The sequence below is a fragment of the Schistocerca piceifrons genome, chromosome 1 (genome assembly GCF_021461385.2).
Source record: "Schistocerca piceifrons isolate TAMUIC-IGC-003096 chromosome 1, iqSchPice1.1, whole genome shotgun sequence".
Taxonomy (NCBI): domain Eukaryota; kingdom Metazoa; phylum Arthropoda; class Insecta; order Orthoptera; family Acrididae; genus Schistocerca; species Schistocerca piceifrons.
Genome location: NC_060138.1, coordinates 771,870,285 through 771,897,867, shown reverse-complemented (window position 1 = coordinate 771,897,867; position 27,583 = coordinate 771,870,285).

Genomic DNA, 27,583 nt, shown 5'->3' with positions numbered 1-27,583 from the left:
ACTGTATACAGATAGCCGCTGGGAAACTTCGAACTGTTTATTAGTTATCTAGAACTATGTTACCTGACAGGCAAAAAAGATGAAAATTTTGAATTCTGCGGTAATACATTTTAAAGGAAGTACGCCATATGATTAACATTTGTTGTTAACACACGATTGTCTTTTCACAGTTAATTGTTTAACGAATAGTGTACCTTAACTATAGCATTACAGTACACACACCGTCCACCTGGAAACTTCCGAGACAAAAATGGTTCAAATGGCTCTCAGCACTACGGGATTTAACATCTGAGGTCATCAGTCCTCTAGACTTAGAACTACTTAAACCTAACTAACCTAAGGACACCACACACATCCATGCCCGAGGCAAGATTCGAACCTGCGTCCGTAGCTGCCGTGTGTTTCCGGACTGAAGCGCCTAGAACCGCTCGGCCACAGCGGCCGACCTTCCGAGACAGACTTTGTTCAGGGAGCAAGAGAGACCTCAGTGCGGTAACTACGGTGGCAGCTTGAACTAACAACTGTAAACAAAAGATGTGCATTCGATTAATCGTTATTGAGTAGACAGGCTTAATCCGAGAATGTGTGTTATGTCATAAATCGCATGGAGAAATATTTTTAAACTAGAAGTCGAAGAAATTGTCCACAATACTTTCATGAAGAGAAAAGTTTGTACAAAATTTATCCTGCACACCTTGATTTCCGAACAAAAAAAGAACAACGTGTGGACGCCTGCACTGACTTGACTGAATTCCGAAACGTGGACAATTATTTTGTGAAAAATAAAAAATCATCGCAGGTAACGAGACTTGGGATATCAACACAAACTTACCACAAAACGACAAAGTGCAGAAAATCATATAAAGAATGAACATTTTGACGACATAAACAGACATTCAAGCCAATGTAAAGCGTGAACTGAACAAAAATAAAAAAAAACGACTATTCTGACAGTTTCACATAGTTTTATGAACGTTTTGTGCACTGTACTCAAGTGAGGGGAGACGATGTAAAACATTTAAGGCTTTAAAACCGCCATTTTAACTCTTCTCTGTTGTTTATTTATCCGGTCTAAGCACTTTATGTTATAAATATTTCATTATAATTTGAAAGGAGTACTGAAATTAATAATCACAACACTAGAACAGAAAATTAATTTCTTTTTTCATCATCAAAACAGACTCTAGCTAGCAACTACATTTCCATAATGGTACTCATTTAGTGCAAATGTCTTATATACTCATTTGCGATATCTAAACAAATGTTGTCTTTTGTTACCCGAAAGCAAATATAAATATCCAGCACGTAGCCTTATTTAAAAACCAATTAACTTAATACTCTCTCAACTGAATCATGCAAATTAACTCAAGGAACAATTAATTCAAAGGTATACTACAATGACCTCATGATCTTAAAATTGTACTTTTGTGAAACCTCAGAAATCTTCTAATTCTCATCATCGCGTATCCTCATATCCATCGAATTAATCATGGACATCTCCAGCCTTGAAACTGAATGTGCGGGTATATGCAATTACTGGATCTGGACAATTCTTTTACCATGCTATGAACATTGTCATATATAATAGTTTCACTGGTATTACCAGTAAAATTTCTTTCATTGGTTCCATAGGTTCCAACGAAATACACTACGCAACAGCCCTAAGCAATATAGTACTTCCACCATATTTCACAGAAGTGGACAATCTGGATTGCACATCCCCCCCTCCCCCCCCACCCCTCATGCTTCTTTGCATGGAAAACATGTGGCATAGTACGATTGATCTATGGTGGTCCTCGTCCCAGAACTGAAGTTATTGTGTGCCAGGTGTGTTGCAGAGACTTATCCGATAGTAGACATCCATATTATATAAGGTCAGCCTTTCTCGTTACACACACACACACACACACACACACACACACACATACACCCTTCTGACTGGCTTCATAAGAGCCGAGCCGCCACAACTTTCTCTCCTGTGCCTATCTCTTCATCTCAGAGTAGCACATACACCGGACGTTGGGAGGTGGCGGTTGAGATATTTAGCATACTCCTAAGATACTACAGATCCGACCTCCAGTGACCTACATGGAAGGGAAGTTCCCCATATGCTCATGCAAGTTCAAAACGAACAAGATCGCACAACAGATAATGTCTTTCGAAATACAATTAACTGTAGGTGGCTCAATTAAGCGTGAAAGTATGAGCATGACATCTCATATGGACGTATTAATGGAGGGAGCTACCAAACTACGAAAGGCCGGCCGGAGTGGCCGAGCGGTTCTAGGCGCTACAGTCTGGAACCGCGCGACCGCTATGGTCGCAGGTTCGAATCCTGCCTCGGGCATGGGTGTGTGTGATGTCCTTAGGTTAGTTAGGTTTAAGTAGTTCTAAGTTCTAGGGGACTGATGACCACAGCAGTTAAGTCCCATAGTGCTCAGAGCTATCTGAACCATTTTTGAAACTACGAAAGGAAACTAGTGAGGGGAGACGATGTAAAACATCTGAAGCATTAACACCGCCATTTTAACTCTTGATCGGTTTGGTTTATTGCCACAAAACACCAAACAAAATGATTTATCCACTCAATCAAGTCTACAAACATTTAATAAGTGGCCAAGGAGTCGTAAATATAAACTACAGTTTTGACATGACTGGATGGATGCACAAAATCATGGAATAAACAGTCTCATAAATACTGCCAATGATTGCAAAAAACGTTAGTAATTTAGAGAAAAGACTCAGGAAAAGTATAAACTAAGACCAATGCTTTCACCAAAATGCATAAAGGGTGCAATTAGCTGGCTGTGAGCATGCTTACCATTCTTAAAGTGTGCAGGTGTTGTAGACGGCTCTACTAGTGGCTGAAAATTCTAACTTCAATAACTCTCTGAGACTTAGCTGGTTCTGTCAGTATTGCAATCTCGCCAGACAGTTGCAGCAGACCTTATGAGTTCCAAACAATAATAATTTTATAAATAGGTTTATTAATTTCCTAATCTTACGAATTTTGTCATTGTTAACCATTATGATATGGTGTTGGGAAGGAAGCAGAAAATCTGTCCCATTACATGATAGTTTTTCAGCCATGACCAACCAATAGCTCATCTCTTCTGCCTAAATAATTACTGTAAACCAATCAGAAAATCTCGTACTAGAATATGAACAAACATTCTAGCAAGGCACGCCAAGGCTACTCCCACACTATGAAGGTTTTAAAGTTTTCACCTGGTCTTTAGATTCTTATCTAGCTAAGAAGGACTGGTTTCGCTTCTTACACAATGCAATTTTTATGGTGGGCCACCCGTCCTTCTAGATGCTCCATCTACATGGACCTGGCAGATCATTTTACCCATTTTTGTACCTTCGCAAAGAATGGCTTTCAGAGCCAAACAGCTTTATGACTCTTTTGTTCACTTCCCTTCCAGAGTCAGCTGAGAGACCCCACGAGGCTGCTGAAATAACAAGACTCCCTCACTGTATTGATCAGAAAGAAGAACTACAAATAATTAGCAATACAGTCATTAACTGTAATGAGTATTATTGTCAGTTTTCATGTAGTGTAAATAATTTGACTTTATTGTCTGCTGGAACCTGCACATTACAATGCATCTGATAGGTGTAAACTATAAAGTAACAACGTCCTCCATTATTCATTGGATATGTTGTAATCTCTGTCTCCCCCTAAAATACCTCCCCTCTATGGCTCCCTCAAGTACTTTGCTAGTTCGTTTCTGTTATCTTATGTCCTATCATCCTCCAGCTTCTGTTGATTAGTGTTTCTCACATATTCCTTCATTATCTATTCTGCACAGAACCTCCCTATTTCTTATTTTATCATGTCTGGCTAGTATGCACAAGAGGACAGCCATCCAACATTTCCCATATGAATAAAATCGCGCTATTTAGTACAAAATACTAACGCTTTCGGAAGATGTCTGTGATTTCATTCAGAAATGCCACCGCAAAAACCTCAGAGGAGAAATTTTCCAAGATTGTGGAAAGGTTGCCAACATACAGTAGAACAGAGATACATATTTAGACACCTTTTCCGAAATTGAGGTTATCAGGAACCAGATTTATCCAAATGGAAGCGGATTAAGAAACACTTGTAACGAAGAAATTCTGGAAAAATTTTAATTTTTGTTGCGTTTGTCGAGATGTACTACCCCTCATGTGCTGTTTGTAAGAGGATATTGGATGTAAATCTTATCCAGAGACAGAAATAATTTGAGGTCAGCGGGAGCTATAGTTGCTGAAAATGATTACACTTTAACCGAAGTATTGAAGGTGTAGTGAAATTATTTAACAACATTACTGCAGCGTGTCTTCATTATCTCTGTCCAGTCAACGAACAGCAAAATGCAAGTCACTGAGGACTGGGGCAACTACAGCTAGCGAAAGATTTAAAAGAGTTGTAGGTCAACATTTGTCTTGTTTCCATTTCTAGATATTCAGAGATTGAATTTGTTGTCTTTCAAAGGTCTTTTCTTTTCGTTCACTTGGTTTATATGAAGAGAGGAAATAGAATTTATTTATCAAGTTCTCATAGCACTGGTTTTGTACAGCCAAAATTATTTACATGTATTTGAAGCTCAGCAGGCAGTTTGATTTCACGGACCTTCTTATTAGATGCACAACCTTTCCAGTGGACTTTCTCCTATATTAACGTTTTGGTTTCATTCCTCTACCGTATTGAGCTTAAAAACTCTATATCCTGTATTCACAACAGACACAGTTACTCCATATATTTGTGGCTGCAGAGTAACTGGTGAGGGCAAATCTACTTTCAACTAAATGGAATAGAAAAATGTGTTCGGATACTAAGTTCTCTTAGTAACACCAAATTAACTGTTTTTATAGCATTACAATGTTGTCGCAATATTATATTTTCATACAATACCATAGATAGTACAGAGTTTTTCTATCAAGCATCATGTACGTGATGTTTTTGACATAAAAATCACTGTTGTAGAGTTCAATCATTATAAAATCTAGCAGTCGACCCACATTCAAAGGAAGCTCAGCTATAATGTCCCAGACTTGGTTCAAACAAATTATCAAGGCAATTTAAAGCAATGTTCCTTCCAGATTTTTAGCTACGAGCCAGCAGAAAGCCTTATGCGTTGATCCTCTGTAAGCTTCTCCGCCAATATTTATATTCTGTTAACGCTTCCACAATTTCGGTGGTGAGCCTTTAATATTTCATCCAGCAGCGCTGGAAGCAGGGGTTTTCTCATTTTTAATGTTAGGCAGCCAGAGCGTCCTACCCCTCTCACAGATTAGGCTTTCTTAGTCCCGCACACGATGAGAAAAAAATCTGAATGTAACCCGCTATGGCAGTTTCTAGATGTTTGAACCTCCGTTTAATATTTAACTGCATATTATTCAGTATGTAGAATCCCACTAGGAAGCGGTCAAGCGTCATGTGTAAAACTTCACTAGCGCAGAATAAAGAAATCATTTGTAACTTTATTTTGCCTACGTTAGCAATAGTTTCATCCAATCGGCTGGATAATTAATCATGATAGATTATAGTATAGGCCTTGCATTCCCTCTAAGCTTCACAATGGAAAAGAATAAAAGTATACTTGGCGGGAAAAAGAGACCTTTGAACACAACAATAATATCGTACACAGAGCTTTTTCCATAACACCTAAGAGAGACTGATACGTTAAGCGTAATCTATTACATTTTACGAAAACATTCTTATGGCTAAACCCGACAGGGTAAGTTGCACTCTCTTCTTTCGAAAATATCGGAAAACAAAGCTAGAGAATGAAAAATCGTAATCAACATGCTAAATAACGAAATAACGAGGTTTTCGGTCTGAAATGAACGAATAACACAAAAATAGGATCTGTTTTTAACTCTTTGCAGAAAACAGCTGTATAAATTTGTATTATTTGTAAAGCTACGAGCATGAAAATAACTTGTTAGCATCACATAAGGAGTGTGTAAAACTATACAAATATTTGCTTATAAAACTAGTATTTCAGGCCTAATTGTCGCCATTGCGTAGATACACAATAATTTTTATAGCATTTAAGTAAAATGTGTCATTAACTGTATATGTAGGTCAATGTATAATTGAACATCTAAGTATCATCCCTTCATATGTATAACAACATTAAGTTGAAATTCAAATGTTACCATATTACAATAATTTTCACTTTGAACATTGGAAATGGAAATGAGTGTTTGGCGTCATTGGCCGGGAGGCCCCTTGCGGAGCAGGTCCGGCCGCCTTGGTGCAGGTCTTATTACATTCGACGCCACATTGGGCGACGTGCGAGCCGTATGGTGATGAAATGATGATGAAGACAGCACAAAACCCAGCCGGGAATCGAACCCGGACCCGTAGGACGGCAATCCGTCATGCTAACCACTCAGCTATCGGGGCGGACAGGTTGAACGCTAAAAGTATCCTATTGAAGATAGCACAAAAAGTGCCGGAACAGATTTGACAAAGAAAAACAACTTGTCTTGCCTAAGGTAGAATCTCTCTCCAATTATTCTCTCGATCAATACGTCATTGTTGGCTTGCCTAGCGTTACAGCCTTTCAATTATAGTCTGCCCGTAGACAGCCACATGAACAGGAGTGCTGACTGGCGTCAGTAGCATCTGCCACAATATTTCAGAAAAGAGTCTTCTGGCAATTATCAAGCTATGCTGATGAGGGTATATCGAGCTCCTCTATTTAAGACGACGAAGCTGTATGCGTGGTTTACTCAATATTCGGTGTCCGTGAGTTACTTGAACTCACACACATCTGCTGTGAAACTTGCGCGTTACTAATAGGGCCGCCTGCTCTGAAGGTTCCCCATGTAGATATCTGGTAGGTCATCTTCGTTTTGAAAAAACGCAGCTGAACGTCGGATACGCATTGCACGGAACCCCAGTGATGGAATTCTGTGTGGTATTCGGCTGGAAAACACCCTCCCAATTGATAACATCCTTAGATAGTCTTATTCACGCAGATTGCTTCATGATACAGTCGCAAAAATTCGATGCGTGTTACACAGTTTTCGTTCCATTAGAGTCCATTGATGAGCAGTAGATATATAATGTTCGTCAGTGCCAGATCTGCTGGCTTGAAAGAGGCAAAAAACATACAGAGGAATGTTTATATTCGAACAGTGCTGTTATGTCATTCCCTAACTTGTTGACCATGAGATGTAGTGAATTCTCCAGAGACACTTTGGTAAAAATAAGTTTGTTCATAAAACCAGTAGAATTTCGAATGTGATGGGAGCACTTGTCCACAACGGGCCTGATTACAAACGCCAAGTATTTTTTCAAACGACGGATGGCCATTTGAATATTGCTGAGAATAGTTTCTAGAAGCACACCCTCTTTGTGAATTTTAGGAGAAGATGATGATAAACGCCGAAAGTGACTATATTTGATATTCTAGTTTCCATTTGCTTTTCTCAAGCGAATATCTCCATCTATTTTCCAATGAAGCACAATTCGTAGAAGCTGTATCCCCAGCCGGCCTAAATACTGGACCGTCACACATTACAGTCATCTTCGCGAAATAGCTACATCTCAAGACGACACACATGCACTTCACGAAATGAATGTTTCTCAACTCTTTGATGCTTGTTTCCTTAGGGATAAGACTCATTCCCACACCAGGTTTTTCTTAGTGTTCCTCCGGATTGATATCCATTAGAATCCTACCCCAACAGTCAGTGGTTTTCTACCAGAAGGCAGAACTTACAAAATCTACAATCCAACAGATCTTTTCCAGAGTCCAAGATGGCATACTTTATTTGAGACTCCCAACCATCCAGCGGGATTTCACCTCCCAAGAAAAACCTGGATAATACTGAACAAAATACGGACAGGTCACGGCCGATGCGGATCCTCGATGTACAGATGACACTAGAGACCCGACCCTGGTTTCGACTGTGGTGCCAAACAACAAACCATCCACCACATCGTCCGCGAGTGTCCACTGAGGGCGTTCACCGGCACTGATGACGACTTCCTGAGGGCAACACCACAAGCTGTGGAGAGGCTGCAGAACTTAAGTGTGGAATTGCGATTGCTGAAAATACTGGAATCTGAACTTTATGCAATCTTATTGTTTTGTAATATAGTTTTACATTTATTGTTATGTGCCACTGTTCAATTTACAATATTTTATTATGTTTGTATCCCGTATTTTAACGATGTATTCTCTCTTTCATGCTGTTTCCAATGTAGTGTGTCATGCCATAAGCTAAATAAATAAATAAATTTTCCAGAATACCGTAATTGCCCCAATAATGACTTCTGACGTCGAAAATAATTCACATTCTTGTAAGCATATAGGTGAAAATCTATAATATTTATATAATGAAGAATTTCACAGCCGGTATTTGCAATGTTGTTGATATTTGTACTGTGAACACGAACCGACCGTTGCGTGGAAATGTGTAAACTGTTCTGCTTTCTGAGTTTGCTTGAGCCCGTAACTGCTTTCTGAGTCGTTAAAGCCTTGGCTTCCGCATTGGAAGAAACATTAGGCAGGGAATGATGCCTTAGAACGTGGCGTAATGCCAATAATACAAATATCAGCAATATGAATAACATTTGCATCATTTTAGGTTGTTTCCGTATGTTGCAAGTACAAATAGCTCATTATGTCGTTAGGAAGTGCAAAATGACGTGCAGATGATGAGCAGTGGTTGAGTTACCAGAAGGGGACCTCAAAGCATTAAATGTAATGTAAACAGACCAAAACACATGCTGGCACAATCTTTAAGACATGGACGGTGCATTTCGTAAAAGTGGTGGAGAATCCGTGCCGGACCCAGATTAAGGTGTTAATCAATAAAGGTAACATCAAGAACGCTCGTTTAAAAGGAAACCGCTGATATCCTCCCGCATTTTTACTTAATATGAACTTATGCTTCATCTCAAATGATCGTCTCATTGGCAAGATGTTAGCCCTCAACTCGCGACTTCCCATCGCCTATCAGATAATGAATGATTATTGTTGGGAATCTACAGCCGCACCTCAGAAATAATTTATGTGAAACCTGACACACTACGAACCACTGGAGGAGTTCGGAAGAAGTGTAATTCACACACCGAAGAAGCTGCATACGGAATCGTTCGTCACTGTTGTAGTATTTTTTGTTGATGTAGGCGATTTATCAGCTTGGAATAACGGGATAAGTGCAGAAGATAAACGATTAGTGACGGGTTCTTCATTGTACTTGAAAGTGGCATAATAATGCTCAACAAATTTCAAAGGAAGACACTACAGAAAAGGGTGTTGTGCATTGCTGAGAAACTCCGAGATCCCACATTCCGATAGGAGTGAGTAAATACATTACGTGTTCCCAAATACGTACTGAGTAAACACAACGATGGTGAAATTATTGTAATTCAACATAATCACAATGGCAGGAACAGTAATGATATTTTTTTTTTATATAAAGACAGAAATTACGCTGAAATCACCGCGATGTATAATAGTCCCCCGTACACAATAAAATGCGAGAGAAGGTTCATAATAGAGTGCGTGATCAACACGGACGAGACTGCACGCTCTGCAACGTGCTGTCATGCTGGCCATAAGGTTGGTGAGGAGTTGTCGCAGTAGGCCTTACCATTCCTCCACCAGCACGGTTCAAAACTGTTCGACGATGCTGGCCGCATCCTCTAACGGCGAGAGGTAGGAACACGTAATGCATCCAGAAACAACTGGAGGTGGGGGGGGGGCAGATATTATGATTAAGCTGAGTTGCATAAAACGTAACACTCATTTCATTTCTTGAACGGTTCAAGATATTCAAACGAGCCTTTCAAGAAGTGATAGTACGCACAGGGACACGTAATTTTGTTGCATGATTACTGCTCTTAACTAATATCTACCGAGACTTCGAGGCAAGTATATTTCTGTAATGGAACGGTATATGTTTTTAATGGCTTTCGAAAGCTCTTGAAAACGCAAGTACATTGATATAACTCTTGGTAATACTGACGTTAAATTCCCTTGGAAAAATACCTATAAAATGCAATCCAACTGAAAAATAAGGCTCCCGGAATCGGCTATCGTGGTGTAAACAGCGTGAGGCGGGGCTCTCTTCCCGTCACGGTATGCAGAAAGAAGTCAGGCCCTACGCTAGTAAGGCACAACGTATTGTCTCTTGTGCCGTCTTTATACGACATAGACAAAGCTCAAGTATAATTTTAGTCCTTGGATATACGAAGGTCGTTCAATAAGTAATGTCCAACATTTTTTTCTCAGAACATATTTATTGTTAAGAGTCAGAATTTGGTGACAATATACATCAAAATTTCTTGTCCATGTCCTATTTTTCTTGGTAGTCACCATCACGTTCTATGGCCGTAAGCCAACTTTGCAACTTTGTGCAAGAGCATGTATTCCATGCTGGGAAAACTCTTGTCCTGTAGGCGTAGCCATGTTTTCACTGCATGACTGACACTCTCATCTTCAAAGTGTGTTACCCATAGAGAATCTTTAAGCGGCCCAAAGATTTGGAGGCCGGCCGGTGTGGCCGTGCGGTTGTAGGCACTTCAGTCTGGAACCGCGTGACCGCTACGGTCGCAGGTTCGAATCCTGCCTCGGGCATGGATGTGTGTGATGTCCTTAGGTTAGTTAGGTTTACGTAGCTCTAAGTTCTATGGGACTGATGACCACAGGTGTTAAGTCCCATAGTGCTCAGAGCCATTTGAACCATTTGAAAGAGTTGGAATTCCGAGGGTGCCAGGTCTGGACTGTAGGGTGGATGAGGCAATGATATCCAACCTAATTTGGCGATGTGTTCCCGGGTTCTCAGACTTGTGTGTGGGGGTTCATTATCGTGTTGGAGCAAGATTTATGCCGAATTCTTGTCCGATCGAACACGTCAGAAACGGTTCTTCAGTTTATTCAGAGTCTTAGACTTGTGTGTGGGGGTGCATTATCGTGTTGGAACAAGATTTATGCCGAATTCTTGCCCGATCAAACACGTCAGAAGCGGTTCTTGAGTTTATTCAGAGTCTTAGACTTGTGTGTGGGGGTGCATTATCGTGTTGGAGCAAGATTTATGCCGGATTCTTGTCCTATCGAACACGTCAGAAACGGTTCTTGAGTTTATTCAGAGTCTTCACGTATGGCTCTGAATTGATGGTTGACCCGCTTGGCGTCACATCCACGAGAATGACGCCATCACAATCCCAGAAGTCTGTCACCATGTCTTTTCCGGCAGATGGGGTTGTCTTGAATTCCTTCTTTTGTGGTGAAAGAGGATGATTCACTCCATGGACTGCCTTTTTGTTTCCGGTGCAAAGTGGTGCACCTAGCTTTCGTCTCCCGTAACGACCCGTGACGGAAAGGTCTCTCCGTCGGTCTCAAAACGCCCCAACAATTCAGATGAAATGGCCTTTCTTTGAGTCTTGCGGTCCGCTGTGAGCATTCGTGGAACGCATCGTGAGCACCTCTTTGAATACCTGAGAGTCTTGAACACTGAAAATGCATTTCCAATGCTGACCGACAACTGTAGAGCCACTTGTCGAGTTGTGATACGCTGGTCGGCACGAATAGTGGCATCCGAACGATTCACCACGTCTGGAGTAGTGGCTATGACAGGACGTCCCGAGCGTGGCTAATCATGGAGCTCTGTTTCTGCACTTCCTGAGGCAGTAACTCTCTTTACTCATCGCCCAACCGTACTCCTGTCAAATGCAGTATCGCCATCCACTGCCCACAAACGTTTATGGATGTTCACCACGGTTTCTTTTTCTGCGCACGAGAATTCAATAACAGCAAGATGCTTGTAACGTGAGTCGTACGTAGACGCCACTTTGACGCTGTACTACGGTTCTATCATCTGCCAGAACGGTTCGAAACTTCACCGGTGCACGGAACAAACACCAAATGTGAAGCACCAACAAGGACATATGTCTATGTATACTAATAGAAATTTTTAAAAAATGTGTGGCATTACTTATTGAACGACCGTCGCAAGTGCTAACGTCTAAGTGTGTCATAAAGCCTTAGGAAAACTGCGATAGCTGATTCCGGCGGATCAGAGTTTGAACGTTATTCATTTCTTTGGATATTTTCCGAAACGTTTCAATGCAAAGTGCCAGGCGTTGCCTTTTGGTTGCTTTCTTCTTTTCTTCATAATGTGCTGGTATGATACCAGCATTGTAAAATACGAATGTGCTGAGTGTTTTACAGCCTGAACGGCTGGTGAACAGCGCACTTTGCGGCCACTGTGCCGCAGCGAGAGAGCATTTGTTGGTTTTTTAATAGGAAGTGGTGCGCCGGGAGTCGGAGCGGGACAAGTCAGCAGCTAACGAGTGCTCGGCGCGGCGCGGCGGGCCGGCTGTTTCCCGCCCGCAGGCTGCAGGCTGCAGTCGCCCGCGTTTGTTAATTGCGAGAGGCCGGCTGATCGAGTGCCGTTCGATTTCCGATCCGATGTGGGCCGCGCTCCGAGGCGCGGTGCACCGCCGCGTCAAGCGGGCACACCGCAGCCTTCTCCCCCGCTCGGGCCGATTGCTCTTGCCGGTCACTGAACTGTGGTCCCTACGATTGACGGCCTCAGTTGCTGACGTAACGCAGCCAGCTTCCACTCTGCCGTATGGGATATCTTCTGAAACCGGTCTAGCTTGAAACTGTTCGTAGCTAGGCCGCACGTGACAACTCTGAACGCCTGAGTAGCTTTGTCCCCAGCCGTGTCCTAGCTTCCTCAAGACGACAGACGGTTCGCACCTGGTAGTGCTTTGTATGTAGCCAGGAAATATGAAACCTGTCAGCCGTTCGCTCAGGCAAGCCAGCGCTCAGTTCGATCGCGGCGTCTCAGATGTGCTGCTGCCTCTGTGTGGATATCCTTGCTCCATAGAAAATAAAATATACACTACTGGCCATTAAAATTGCTACACCACGAAGATGACGTGCTACAGACGCGAAATTTAACCGACCGGAAGAAGATGCTGTGATATGCAAATGATTAGCTTTTCAGAGCATTCACACAAGGTTGGCGCCGGTGGCGACGCATACAACGTGCTGACATGAATAAAGTTCCAATCGACTTCTCATACACAAACAGCAGTTGACCGGCATTGCCTGGTGAAACGTTGTTGGGATGCCTCGTGTAAGGAGGACAAATGCGTACCATCATGTTTCCGACTTTGATAATGATCGGATTGTAGCCTATCGCGATTGCGGTTTATGGTATCGCGACTTTGCTTCTTGTGTTGGTCGAGAACCATTGACTGTTAGCAGAATATGGAATCGGTGGGTTCAGGAGGGTAATACGCAGCGCCGTGATGAATCCCAACGGCCTCGTATCACTAGCAGTCGAGATGACAGGCATCTTGTCCGCATGGCTGTAACGGATCGTGCAGCCACGTCTCGATCCCTGAGTCAACATATGGGGACGTTTGCAAGACAACCACCATCTGCACGAACAGTTCGACGACGTTTGCAGCAGCATGGACTATCAGCTCGGAGATCATGGCTGCGGTTACCTTTGACGCTGCATCACAGACAGGAGCGCCTGCGATGTTGTACTCAACAGCAAACCTGGCTGCAGGAATGGCAAAACGTCATTTTTTCGGATGAAGCCGGGTTCAGTTTACAGCATCATGATGGGCGCTTCCACATTGGAAGCGTCTATTCGTCATCGCCATACAGGCGTATCACCCAGCGTGATGGTGTGGGGTGTCATTGGTTACACGTCTCGGTCACCTCTTGTTCGCATTGACGGCACTTTGAACAATGGACGTTACATTTCATATGTGTTACCACCCGTGGCTCTACCCTTCATTCGATGCCTGCGAAACCCTACATTTCAGCAGGATAATGCACGACCGTATTTTCCAGATTCTGTACGGGACTTTCTTGATGCACAAAATGTTCGACTGCTGCCCTGGCCAGCACATTCTCCAGATATCTCACCAACTGAAAACGTCTGGTCAATGGTGGCCGAGCAACTGGCTCGTCACAATACGCCAGTCACTACTCTTGATGAACAGTGGTATCGTGTTGAAGCTGCATGGGCAGCTAGCTGTACCCGTACACTCCATCCAAGCTATGTTTGACTCAATACCCGTTTATCATTTGCATTTTTTCTTGGTGTAGCAATTTTAATGGCCAGAAGTGTATCAAACTGGGAAGTAATCAGATAATTTCTTTCATGTAACAATGACTGCCTACGAAATTGTCAATGTCTATTAGATTCACTGATTACGGGACTGTTTATCTGATTTAAAAGGTTAGAAAAAAAACTTTGCACATAAATTTATATTGTGTGGTATCTACGGCGAAAAAGGTTCCATGTTATTTTAGTGGACTGTAAATCGCGTCATGATTTGATGTATCAGATATTCGGTCACTGGTGAAAGAGGCATTCATCAACGTATGTAAGATAACTGCGGCAACGCAACGATGACTCTAATAGAATGTTCTCACTCCTGTCCGAATAGTCTTGTAAACAGAGCGCGAACAAAATTCGCTTCCTATTCAAATGTCTGGAGCGGTGAAGAAGGCATTGTAATTGAAGCCAGAGTTTTATTCATTCACAGTGGCGAATCAGGAGGGAGCTACATGTTGTGACGTGGTGCTGCTCCCACCGCATCTGGTTGTGGTTGGGTGCTTTTTACGGAAATGTTTGCTGCCGCGTGTGTTAGGGTGGTCTCACGAGCTCATGCCGGCTATTGCTGCCTGTCAAGGCGTTGGAGGCCCCTAATCATCATGGTTCATGATTGTGAGCAACTTCACTCTCTCACTTCATGAAGAATCTGTATCACTTCTTTTGTGGGTAAGGTCCTACCTAAATACAACACGCGTTTTTCCAGGAATAGTCACAAAACATATGCAAATTCATAATAACTAGATATTTCATAGAAACATGTAATTCACACCAAGGAATAAATAAAAGTAATAATCAGTAAGTAATTGTCAGTAACTGACTAATGCAACATTACTCTTCTTTTAGTCTTGTTTCGAATTTTCGTGCCTTTGGAAGTGAGATAACATTCAAAGGATTCTGAATGATGGAAAAAGGATGTGGATCGCCAAGGACAGTACAGTCGGCTGCAATACCAGGAGATAATTCTCAGAAAGTCTGCCAATGGAGAGACGAGGCCACCGGCCATTGGTCACGCTTTTGTGGTGCCGCACTGGGACGTCCACCTTCGTTCTGAACGAACACATACAGTATCTCCTATGGCGAAAACTCCTGGCGAAAACATTTTACGACCTGGGAGTGGAGTGAGAAGGTTCGCTTTTTAGCAGAAGGCACTACTGTCCCCAGATATAGAAGGTTGACTGTTTGTCTAGAAAGTGCTGGTCACCAGGGATAAACAGCTCAAAGACATAATGGGGTCCTCCAGTTTATGCCCTTTGAAAACGTGAGATAATCCTGCATGCATTGACTCCACAATAAACAAATGTTGATGAAAAGTAAGAACCGCCAGCATTGGCTAACGCAAATACGCTACTGATTACGGAGTGGAACGTGATAGTGACAACGAAGTTCGCCTGTTGGTCACAGAGAAAGATAGAGGGTTAGTGAAGCGACTCTTTTCTGTAGAAGATGGTAGGACGAAAGTTACTGATTAACTACCTAGAGGAAGATAACCAGTATTTTGTAAGGGGCAAATTTTCAGTCGGCGCTTGAAAGATTGGGAGACCAGCCAATCTGAATTTAGTAAGGGAGACAAACAGGGCAGTCGAAGTTTCCTTTTAATTAAAATTCAATCAGAAGTCATTTCTCGATCTGCGGGAGCTTCTGTCGCGAGACTTCCATGCTAAGGGACCGACTGAGCTAAAGTATTGGGGACTTAGAAAAAATGTCGGACCCACTTTAGCCTCCACCTGCAGTACTACGCTGAGTTGAGCCACAATCACAAGCTGTCAGTAATTTTATCGGAATAAATCAAAATAATTGTGATCAGTGTCTCATTTAGTAGTCATAAGGTTCCCCAGTCATTATTCTGGAGGGCAACCTGGGATTATTGCGATGACTATTAGGTTTACCTTACAGTTTAAGAACAAGCCACCCTGCGGAGTCTCCTCAAACTGTAATAGCGTGACCTTCCTGGAAGCGGGTAAACAATACGTCATCTTCTGGAGGCAGATGTATTGTAGTTTGACGTCGAGAAGACCTGTAATATTACTTGGAGGCAAAATGTTCTCGGACAGCTGTATGGGAGTTTGCGCGTTTTCAGTACGTCTTTAGACTGTCTTCCCCTCCCCCCCTCACCACCACCTCACAACTTCATCCACCCACCCCACAATTATCGATTTATTTTTAATATCGTATCGGTGTCGTCCTCTCTGTCCGCTTTGAACAAGGGAACAGAGCCCGTCAAGCCAGACTACAGTCAAAATTGTTTTCCAACGTCTTCGTTTGTAGACAATTTCTCTGGCGCTTGTTTTTCCTGCAGCCTTGCAAAAATAATTAATGCGTTGAAGTTGGCTGTTAGTAGGTTGGAGAAATTGGTGGAGAAGAGAGGTCTTAATTTCTCAACCAAGAAGTGTGACTATTTTTTCCTTTACAGAGTTGAGGGTAACAAGTACTGTTTTTAATTTCGTGGAAACAGGGGGGTTTATGAGCCTTACATTTGTTTTAAAGCTTACGTGGTTGCTACATCTTTGGGTCCTAAAAAGACGGTCCCTAAAGGCAGTCAGAATTGTAAAATGTACTAGCCAAAGTTCAAGAGAGCAGACCAAATCTGTCTGTTCCATTTGCAAAGAGCTTTTGCGCGATTTCAGTTCGATTATCAGAGTATCGTGTGTGATTGTGCAAGACTCTCCGATTTAAAAACGTTGAAAGGTATGAACCATGAAGGAATGAGCCTGATCTCTGGGGCCTTTAGAGCCAGCACTTTTCCAATCCTCCAAGCTGAGGCTGCTGAGCTGCCGCTATTATCGGGCGACGACAACTCATGGCGGGAGAGGTCTATAAGACATCTATGCTACAGAAGTCTACATACTATGCTTTTGCTCGCCAATCATGGAAACACTTTTTAGTAGTCGACAGGAAGCAATGGGGTCCTAAGGCATTTACGAAGGCACTGCCTTTAAAGATGGATTATGATTTTAAAGTTTTGTATCAGAGTTGGAGTAGATTTGCACCTTGCCTCCTGAAGACTCCCAGCATATTTTTAGAGTTGTCATAGTATAAGAAATACTCAACTTCCCTTTAAATATTACATATTTGCTTTATACCATTTTAGATAGACATCTTTGCTTTATACCATTTTAGATAGTGCAGACTTACTGTTCAAAGCAAGGAGGTTCCCTTGGCTGTTCCGTCGATTTCTTCTAACGTGTTCAGGGCTCGCCTTTCCAATGGATACACCGTGCATACTGATCTCGGAGCGATCGTGAAGTCACTAAAGAAGTTGAGGCGTCTTCCGGACAAAAAGTTTCTCATCTGCTCCGATTGCTTTTAATGGCTTACAGGCAGTGCAGAAAATGTACCCATCAAAGAAAATGAATCATATCGGACATCCTTTACATTCCTCAACATGAAGGGAAACATGTTTTATTCCACTGGGTACCAGGGCACGTGGGAATCTAGAGAGCAGAACAGGCTGAAGAAGCAGGCTAGGAGGCATGCAGAGAACACAACGTGACACAGTACGCCAATACGCCATCCCCTTCCACGCTGTCATGTCACTGTTGAGTGAGAGAGCGAGCCACGCAACTCTGCCAGTGACTGTCAGCGAGGGAACATGAACTGCGGTCGGTGAAGGCAGCAATTTGGCCATGGCGTACTCATACCGTCTACTCTGGACAGCGTGAAATAATCCTGGTCGGCCTCAGAATAGGGCACTGTACCCAACCACAAGGCTTCGTACTCCACCAAAAGGAACCCCCACTCTGTGATGGCTCTGGGTGCAAATCACTGTACGCCAGATTTCAATCGAGCGCATTTTACGTTGTGATGAGAGTGCAGATGCAAATTTAGTTGTGGATCTGCCTTCTGTTTTAGCTGATGACAATACAACCCTATAATATCTTGTGTAGTGTCTGGCTTCCAGATTAAGCTTTCAGGCTGGAGATTTTATTATGATGAAGAGGGGCTGGCTCCTCCTTTTTATTTCGGCGATCATCCAGCCACTGCTATCTGCCACAACATTTTAATTCTTTCCAACTAACGCATGATTTTAGCTTTTTTTTGTGTGTGTGTGTGTGTGTGTGTGTGTGTGTGTGTGCGCGCGCGCGCGCGCGCATGCGTGCTTGTTCGTAGAAGTTTTCAGGGCATTTTTATATATTAAATGCAGCTGAAGTTTTACTCTTCTGCCACATTAATCCACTCTCATTTCAGAAAACTTTAATATGAGCGGTAAAGACCTTTCCATTCTGCATCCAAACCAACACTTTACCGCATTCATTTTGGTTTTCTACTGTCGTGGATTTGTGGTGTCTGAACCGTATGTGATTCTCGTGTTTTTTAACCGTGATCTGATAGGCGGCCTAGACTCTCACGTCAACGACTCCCACAGTAGTACTTTCCTCATAACCTCCTAGTGCCTGCAGGCTAGTGACGACCTCTGTGGCGGTCCTCAGCCTTCATCTAACTTGGTTTCATAGTCATTCGAGCAGACAACGGTGACGATTACGTGCTACAGGGCCAGTAAGTTTTAGTGCCTTGTAGGAGATTAGCTTAACACCCGCTGCTACGTTACCGTAAGCTATATGGTCTGCATTGATTTCTTTTTGTTTTTCCTTTAGGATTTTTTTATTTTGTTTACAAATTTCAATACCTTCTAAAATTTTCACGATAATTAAGGCCATAGCAGCACAATCTTTTCCGAATGTACTTCTGACAGAAAAGAGATTCTGGTAACTAGAGTCCAAAGTTTTTGTTAGTCATGGGTTTTGCGTTGTTGTGGTGATATTTCCACAGAAACTTTCATCCCATAACAAACATTTCCTTATATTTAACCGAGAAGTGAAAATTCAGTTTTCATAGCTATAAAATTTTTTTAACACAACGAATAATTTTTCAAAAGATTTTCATCCCAATTTCAAGCCCTTAGGGACTGACTTTCCAAAAACAGTGGAACACGTACTTTTTTTATTCCTAACAGAGAAGCTAAATACAAATCAAATTTTCATAGATTTACCTTTGAAAAAGGTTTCATAGCGAAATACACTCCTGGAAATGGAAAAAAGAACACATTGACACCGGTGTGTCAGACCCACCATACTTGCTCCGGACACTGCGAGAGGGCTGTACAAGCAATGATCACACGCACGGCACAGCGGACACACCAGGAACCGCGGTGTTGGCCGTCGAATGGCGCTATCTGCGCAGCATTTGTGCACCGCCGCCGTCAGTGTCAGCCAGTTTGCCGTGGCATACGGAGCTCCATCGCAGCCTTTAAAACTGGTAGCATGCCGCGACAGCATGGACGTGAACCGTATGTGCAGTTGACGGACTTTGAGCAAGGGCGTATAGTGGGCATGCGGGAGGCCGGGTGGACGTACCGCCGAATTGCTCAACACGTGGGGCGTGAGGTCTCCACAGTACATCGATGTTGTCGCCAGTGGTCGGCGGAAGGTGCTTGTGCCCGTCGACCTGGGACCGGACCGCAGCGACGCACGGATGCACGCCAAGACCGTAGGATCCTACGCAGTGCCGTAGGGGACCGCACCGCCACTTCCCAGCAAATTAGGGACACTGTTGCTCCTGGGGTATCGGCGAGGACCATTCGCAACCGTCTCCATGAAGCTGGGCTACGGTCCCGCACACCGTTAGGCCGTCTTCCGCTCACGCCCCAACATCGTGCAGCCCGCCTCCAGTGGTGTCGCGACAGGCGTGAATGGAGGGACGAATGGAGACGTGTCGTCTTCAGCGATGAGAGTCGCTTCTGCCTTGGTGCCAATGATGGTCGTATGCGTGTTTGGCGCCGTGCAGGTGAGCGCCACAATCAGGACTGCATACGACCGAGGCACACAGGGCCAACACCCGGCATCATGGTGTGGGGAGCGATCCCCTACACTGGCCGTACACCACTGGTGATCGTCGAGGGGACACTGAATAGTGCACGGTACATCCAAACCGTCATCGAACCCATCGTTCTACCATTACTAGACCGGCAAGGGAACTTGCTGTTCCAACAGGACAATGCACGTCCGCATGTATCCCGTGCCACCCAACGTGCTCTAGAAGGTGTAAGTCAACTACCCTGGCCAGCAAGATCTCCGGATCTGTCCCCCATTGAGCATGTTTGGGACTGGATGAAGCGTCGTCTCACGCGGTCTGCACGTCCAGCACGAACGCTGGTCCAACTGAGGCGCCAGGTGGAAATGGCATGGCAAGCCGTTCCACAGGACTACATCCAGCATCTCTACGATCATCTCCATGGGAGAATAGCAGCCTGCATTGCTGCGAAAGGTGGATATACACTGTACTAGTGCCGACATTGTGCATGCTCTGTTGCCTGTGTCTATGTGCCTGTGGGTCTGTCAGTGTGATCATTGATGTATCTGACCCCAGGAATGTGTCAATAAAGTTTCCCCTTCCTGGGACAATGAATTCACGGTGTTCTTATTTCAATTTCCAGGAGTGTAATTTCATAAAAATTTTCATCCCTTACAGGGCTCAATTTCCAAAATCAGTGAAACACGTATGTTTTATTTCTTACCGAGAAGTCAAATACCAGTTTTCACACATGTAGTTTTAAAAATGCCTTAATAGTTCTTTAACCATGATCTATTTTCAAAAGACTTTCACCCACTATTTTACTCACTTAGTGGTTGAATTTCTAAAAATGCTATTTTTTTTTTTATTTCTGAGTGAGAAAACTACTTCAAGGAATGGATACAAATTCATTAAGGAACATGCTGAATTTTGAGCTAGCGTTAGGCTCTTTGTAAACTTCACCCCATTTAATATTATTTAGATGGCGCTCATGGCTCCCTAGCGGGCAGATTAGTGGGTATGCGGAGACGCGTCCTTACCGCTGGTAATCTGCGACAGTCCAGAGTAAATCCCTGGCCCCGAAGTTGCCGTTTCTCTGGCGTCAATGTGTGAGGCCCTGCAACCGCCACATTTTCTTTGGATCCTGAACGTTCCCTAAACGTTATTTTCTTTTCCGTATAATACTGGGACTTCGTCTACGTGATCGGATTTAAACCAGAACTGCGGTCCAGATTTTACTCTCAGCTGCCGCTCACGGAAATAATTGATGGATTACTTGACGAACAACGTACAATACCCCTGAAACCGATTTACGAATCGAAAGAACGCATTCCGCGACGTATCCCAGACACTCTAGCTTTTAATTCCAGTTATATATAATTGAAGAATTACTTCGTAGCTGGTGCTTGGTGCTTGCGTATGAGAAACATTTTCGTTTAACGTACAAGCAGAAAACGTTTGACGCGTAATATATCAGTTATAACAGTTTCTTTCCTAATAAGTGATCAAGGGGTTCAACAAATTAGTCTCGGGTTTTATCATTTCGATGATCCACTTTTTTTTTTTTCGAACGGTACAGAATGTTCATCTAAACGCTTAGAAAGTTATATGTCTGTGAAAAGTTACAGTCAAGTGTCACTGTGGGGAGGTAGCATTAATGAACCAAAATAAAAAAAGGAGGTTATCTCGACTGGAGCACTGTTAACATATATCTACCGTCTCACTCACGTTCACTCTGAGGTGCTTGTGGCTGCCAAGCGCTTGCTCGCAACGTCGGTTCGGACATTGCAAATTCAAAGAACGTCCGTTACGAGCTCTGAGCCAATCATCCAGTACTGCACAGGCTCTCTCAGGACCAACCCTCTTCACTGTAGACAGCACGGCTATCCCTTCCTCCCCTGCCCTCCCCTCCCCAACTCACCCACTTTTTTTCCATTTATCCTTTTCCCACACGCCGTAGCCTTGGCTTTGACAAACACTTTTACGGGCTAGCAATATCGAACTAATTTCTTCCTTTCCGATTGCAAACAAATTCGATGGCGTTGCTATCAAAACGATCTCTGCCAAAGAAGTGATCTGTTTATTGCTTTTCTTTCCCTTTGATGTCGTGCCCTCTTTTGAGAGTTTCGCACACGGAAGGTCTTCACCGCAATCAATTTGAAACTTTGAGTTCTGTGAGAGGATAACCATCCTGTAGAGATGTCCACTTCACGTAAACAGAGCAGAATGTCATTTGTCTGTGAATCATGTACTTTCCGTTCTTTGTGTTTTCAAATAGTAATGTTTGTATGTCTGTGTCAAGAAGTAGGCACCCAGACCGACATTTTCATTCTTAGGTGCCCTACGCTTCTTAAAAATCACGTACAGATTGTCGTTAGTATCAAACGAACTACACAAGCCAACGAAGAAATAATTTTCAGTTAGTCTTTGTTAGGTAATAAGTTAAATCTGAATAGTTTTGTGATCTAGCAACGAAATAAATATGGTAAGTACAAGAGACGCGTTACGCCAGAGACACAATTCAATCCCACAACAATATTGAAGCTTCTCAATAACGCCCCCACACAAATCTCCATTACGATTGGTGGTTGCGTTGATTTATTCATACCAGGTGAAAGCACTGTATACAGTTTGCAAGTGTATTTATGCTTTTCCCATTTTTGCTGCAGATCTGATGATGGTCATTAAAGACCGAAACCGGTAATCTGTTAACAAAAAATTTGTGACCATAGACATAAATTAAAGGAAACTTATTACATCTACGGGTCACTGTTTTTTCGCGACGATGTCGCAGCTTGTGAAACACCAGTCCAGGCAACAACGCATCAAATGGAAATCACTGGCACTGCAGTGATACATTGAATTTTCAAAAACGGAACAAGATGGAATGGATATACGTTCACGTACACTAACTCAAATCACTTTCATTAGTTGGCACTCATTGTTGAACAATGCACCAACAGTTGGGTGAATATAAATTTTTACGCTTTAATGCAACTGCTGAAAATATTAACAGTCAGTTGCGTGTAGATTCATGTACGAGAGTTGAGAAGCTCATCACTGGAATCAGGCTGCAACGTTTTTCCTGCCTCAGTCTTTTAATAAATCTACTTTTGATTTTCCAAAAATTATCAACTGGAGTCCTTTTCTCTTATGATCCTTTCTCCTTTAGCTTGTTTTTGTACCTCATTTGCCACTGACTTTTCATGGACGAGATGGCAACTTATTGTGAGAGTTGTTGTTTCGTACGTCAGCTTCAAAGTTCCTCGGTTTCTGCCACTTAATGTATTAGGTCAGGGGGAAGGATAGTTGATTTTAATGTTTGCCTCGCTTTAACATACGAGTACAATAACATGGCAAAGAATGGACCTGGATACTTGTTTCAAATGTGGAATATATTTGAGGGAATATACAGTCTTGCTGCGTTCGGCCTCACTTATTTCTATCTGTAGTCTGATTCTAACAAAAGACAATGTATGATGTTAACGAGTAGTGATTGTCCGTATTCGGTATATCCTATGACCTAAAACCTGGCGCAACCCAGTGGTGACAAAAGCCTCTGACTGCATAGAAAGTGTGGATATCTAATAACGAACATTTTTCTAGAAATGTGATATTAGTTCGACTAAGCCCCGTATAGTATTATAATCGAGCTTGATGTGTTGTATAAAGGGTGTGAGCTGTGCGAGAGCAAAGCGTGAGGGTGACTTCGCTTCTAATTTAGATCTCTCAATACTATTCGAGCCACCAGAGAGAGTCGTTAACGCCTACGCTTAACCGTTTCAACTAAATCAAGGCATTTCTTAATTAAAACACAAATGATCCGGAAATAAATGTATGTGTCCGAAGCCACTTATCCGAACGAGAGTTTCCCAACGGCTGGCTGACCAAAATGAAGCCTGCAGAATTATTTACCAATTAAATGTAATTCACGGCGTCCTCCGAAATTGATCCCTCCACAAGGCAGGGCGTCTCTGTGTGTTCATTACAGAGGGCACCACTCACAAGTACTTTCTGGAAAGTGAACAGAGCACACGATATACTCACCATTTCTTCCTATACGTCAAATCATACGTTTGATGTCGTAGTACCGCTGAAAAATGGACACATATACAGACTGATTCATCTGTCCCTACCCATGGGTTTTATGCAATCCACAGTGCCTTCAAATACTACATGCAAGATTATCATATTGTCTCTCTCGCTACACTCAAACTATTAGTCATACAGAAAAAAGGAACATGACCTTTTAGTAGAAAATTTAATGGCGATTAAATTCTGTACTGGGATACATTTTCGCTAGAGGCTGTAGTTTTCCAATTATTCAAGAAAAACGTACAAAAGAGGCCTTGAAACGCGTTTTTTTAATGACTCGAAACCTGTCGCCTCCAGCAAAAACGTATCCGAGTGCAAAAGTTAATTACATTAAATTTTCTATAAAAATGTTCTGTTCATTTTTTCTGTATCACTAATAGTTTCCATGTAACAAGCGAGAGAATATGAAAATATCGAGCGTGGTTTTTGAAGGCGTTGCATGTAAACTGTCCGTAGGGGCAGCTGAATCATCTTGTATATTTGCATTAAGCAAAAATGTTGAAAGGAAAATTTCACTTTGAAAGCTGTATACACTGGTTAGTTAAAAAAAGTATGCTTCAGCCACGAAACATTTTTGGTCTGAAAGTATGTCATGTGATGAGTTTTTATGTTTCTGTGTGATTAGTTTTTATGTTGCTGCCTTTCCCTTCGAGAATTTGGCGTTATATTGGTTGTAAATGTAGTCTCGCAATGGCAAGGAAAGCGTTTCTGAAGAAGGGATATTTGTTAACATCGAGTATAGATTTAAGTGTCACGAAGACGTTTCGGAAAGTATTTGTATGGAGTGTAGCCATGTATGGAAGTGAAACATGGACGATAAATAATTTGGACAAGAAGAGAATTGAAGCTTTCCAAATGTGGTGCTACAGAATAATGCTGAAGATTAGATGTGTAGATCACATAACTAATGAGGAGGTATTGAATACAATTGGGAAGAAGAGAAATTTTTGGCCCAACTTGACTAGAAGAAGGGATCGGTTGGTAGGACATGTTCTGAGGCATCATGGGATCACCAATTTAGTACTGGAGGGCAGCGTGGAGGGTAAAAATCGTAGAGGGAGACCAAGCGATGAATACACTAAGCAGGTTCAGAAGGATGTAGGTTGCAGTAGGTACTGGGAGATGAAGAAGCTTGCACAGGATAGAGTAGCATGGAGAGCTGCATCAAACCAGTCTCTGGACTGAAGACCACAACAATAACAACTGGTTGTTCAAATGGGTCAAATGGCTCCAAGCACTATGGGAGTTAACATCTGACGTCATCAGTCCCGTAGACTTAGAACTACTTATACCTACTAACCTTAGGACATCACACACATCCATGCGCGAGGCAGGATTCGAACCTGCGACCGTAGCCAACTGGTTGTCCCAGGCGAAAGAGCCTATATTCATGGATATGGCAGGGACGATCATTTGAAGCAAACAAGTCTAGTAAACATGGGCTGTGAAATGCATAAATTTGCAACTAAGAGCACTTAGGAAGATATCGTGTGAAGGTACTGAACTTGTACACCATGTTCATTACTGTTTCTTAAGTTCAAGCCGCAAGACGTCCGACGATGTTTTATACAACACTGCCATCACGGAAGACTAAGTCCTCATTGTTTCTTTAACTTCCATATATGTTGGATACAAGAACAGAAATTGTCTTTTACTTCATACGCTTTGCTTTACTCGTACTAAGCAGTGGTAATATGGACCGCAGCAAGAAAAAAATATCAGGTAGATATGGGCGCTAAAATGGATACCTTTAGAGCTACGCGTGCTTTTTCATCTTCGCTACACTGAAACACATCCTTCTTCTGTACAAGTACACCTAGCTCTTACGGTTTGCATTTTAGAGTTCATGTGCACTTCACTAGTTTGCTTCGAACGATCATGTCTGTCACATCCCCGATTACTGACCACTCCTCCCGGGACGCCATGTATAAAGAGACCGATGCCGACTTAAGCCCATGAAAAACGCATTGTATGTATCACCTACATGCTGTCTCTCCTGTGTGTAGGCAGGCGCATTTTCTCTGGTGATTCGGAGATATTTCCAATTAAGCTTCTGCAATATGTAGCTGGTGGCAGCCCAAACAAATACTGCTTATCACGTCTTTCATGCGAAACCCAGTGTCGATGGAAATCGGTTTATTTCCTGTTACGAGCAAAATTATTTTGCAAGCGTAGCTTTAATTGTCCATTCGATACAGCAGCCCAAATTACTCTAGTGCGATAATCGTTTTATCCATCTGTATTAACAAGGACAGTAAAACACTAAGATAAACCAGTACCCCAGCAACGACCGCACCGCCCTGGCCCGCTCTGACTGCTACCGACATGCAGCCGTGCTGTTCAATCGCTGCTGGGGTGCTACTTGTTCTACGTGTTTTACGTAGAAATTAATATCGCACTAGAGTAACCTGGGACCGCTCTATCGGATGGGTACTTAAATTTACACTCGCAAACTAATTTTGCTCGTGTCGGGAAACAAACCGAATATTTCTGTCAGCACAGAGCGTCGCACGGAATACTTGACGCCAGCTAACCACTGCAAAAACAAAAGTTCAGATACCTGCATAAATAGTAGAGTAAATGAGCCTGACGAGTCTTAGAAGAGACACCCTGTAAGCTGATGGGCCGGAACACTAATGCGTAATAGCCTGTAGTTGCAACTTTTCCACACAATCCATTGGGTTGGTGCAAAAGTTCGTAGTATTCTTCTATATGTTTAATAAACAAAAAAACAGACAGATAGGTAACAGAGACTTCAGTCATCAATAATACACACATGAAAAAAGTTTTGCATCACCCCCGGTTCCCAGAACTCCTGAAGATAGATGTCGACTGTGGATACTGTATCGCGGACACAGTCCCTTTGACTGTTCAGAGATGTCACTAAACCCGGCCGATCCGGCCTGAGTGGCCGAGCGGTTCTAGGCGCTACAGTCTGGAACCGTGCGATCGCTACGGTCGCAGGTGCGAATCCTGCCTCGGGCATGGATGTGTGTAATGTCCTTAGGTTAGTTAGGTTTAAGTATTTCTAAGTTCTAGGCGAATGATGACCTCAGAAGTTAAGTCCCATAGTGCTCAGAGCCATTTTTTGAAACCCGTGCAAGGATGTAAACAACCATGACTGAGCAGCGCCTATTAGTTGGAGGGGACCCGACAGCCGATCAGTTCCAGTCATTCCACTAGAAAGGAGGTCCATGGCTCGTGTTGTCTGTAGTTCAACCATGCCTAAACGGTCAATACCGCGGTTCGATCTCGTCCGCATTGGTACTTTGTGCCAGGAAGGGCTCTCAACAAGTAAAGTGTCCAGTTGTCTCGGTATGATCCAAAGCCATGTTGTTCAGACATGGAGGAGATACAAAGAGAGAGGAACTGTCGATGACATGCCTCGCTCAGGCCGCCCAAGGGCTACTATTGCAGTGGACGACCGCTAGCTACGTATTATGGCTCGGAGGAACCCTGACAGCAACGCCACCATGTTGAATAACGCTTTTTGTGCAGCCACAGGACGTCGTGCTACGACTCAAACTGTGCGCAATAAAGTGCATGATGCGGAACTTCACTTCCGGCGTCCATGGCGAGGTCCATCTTTGCAACC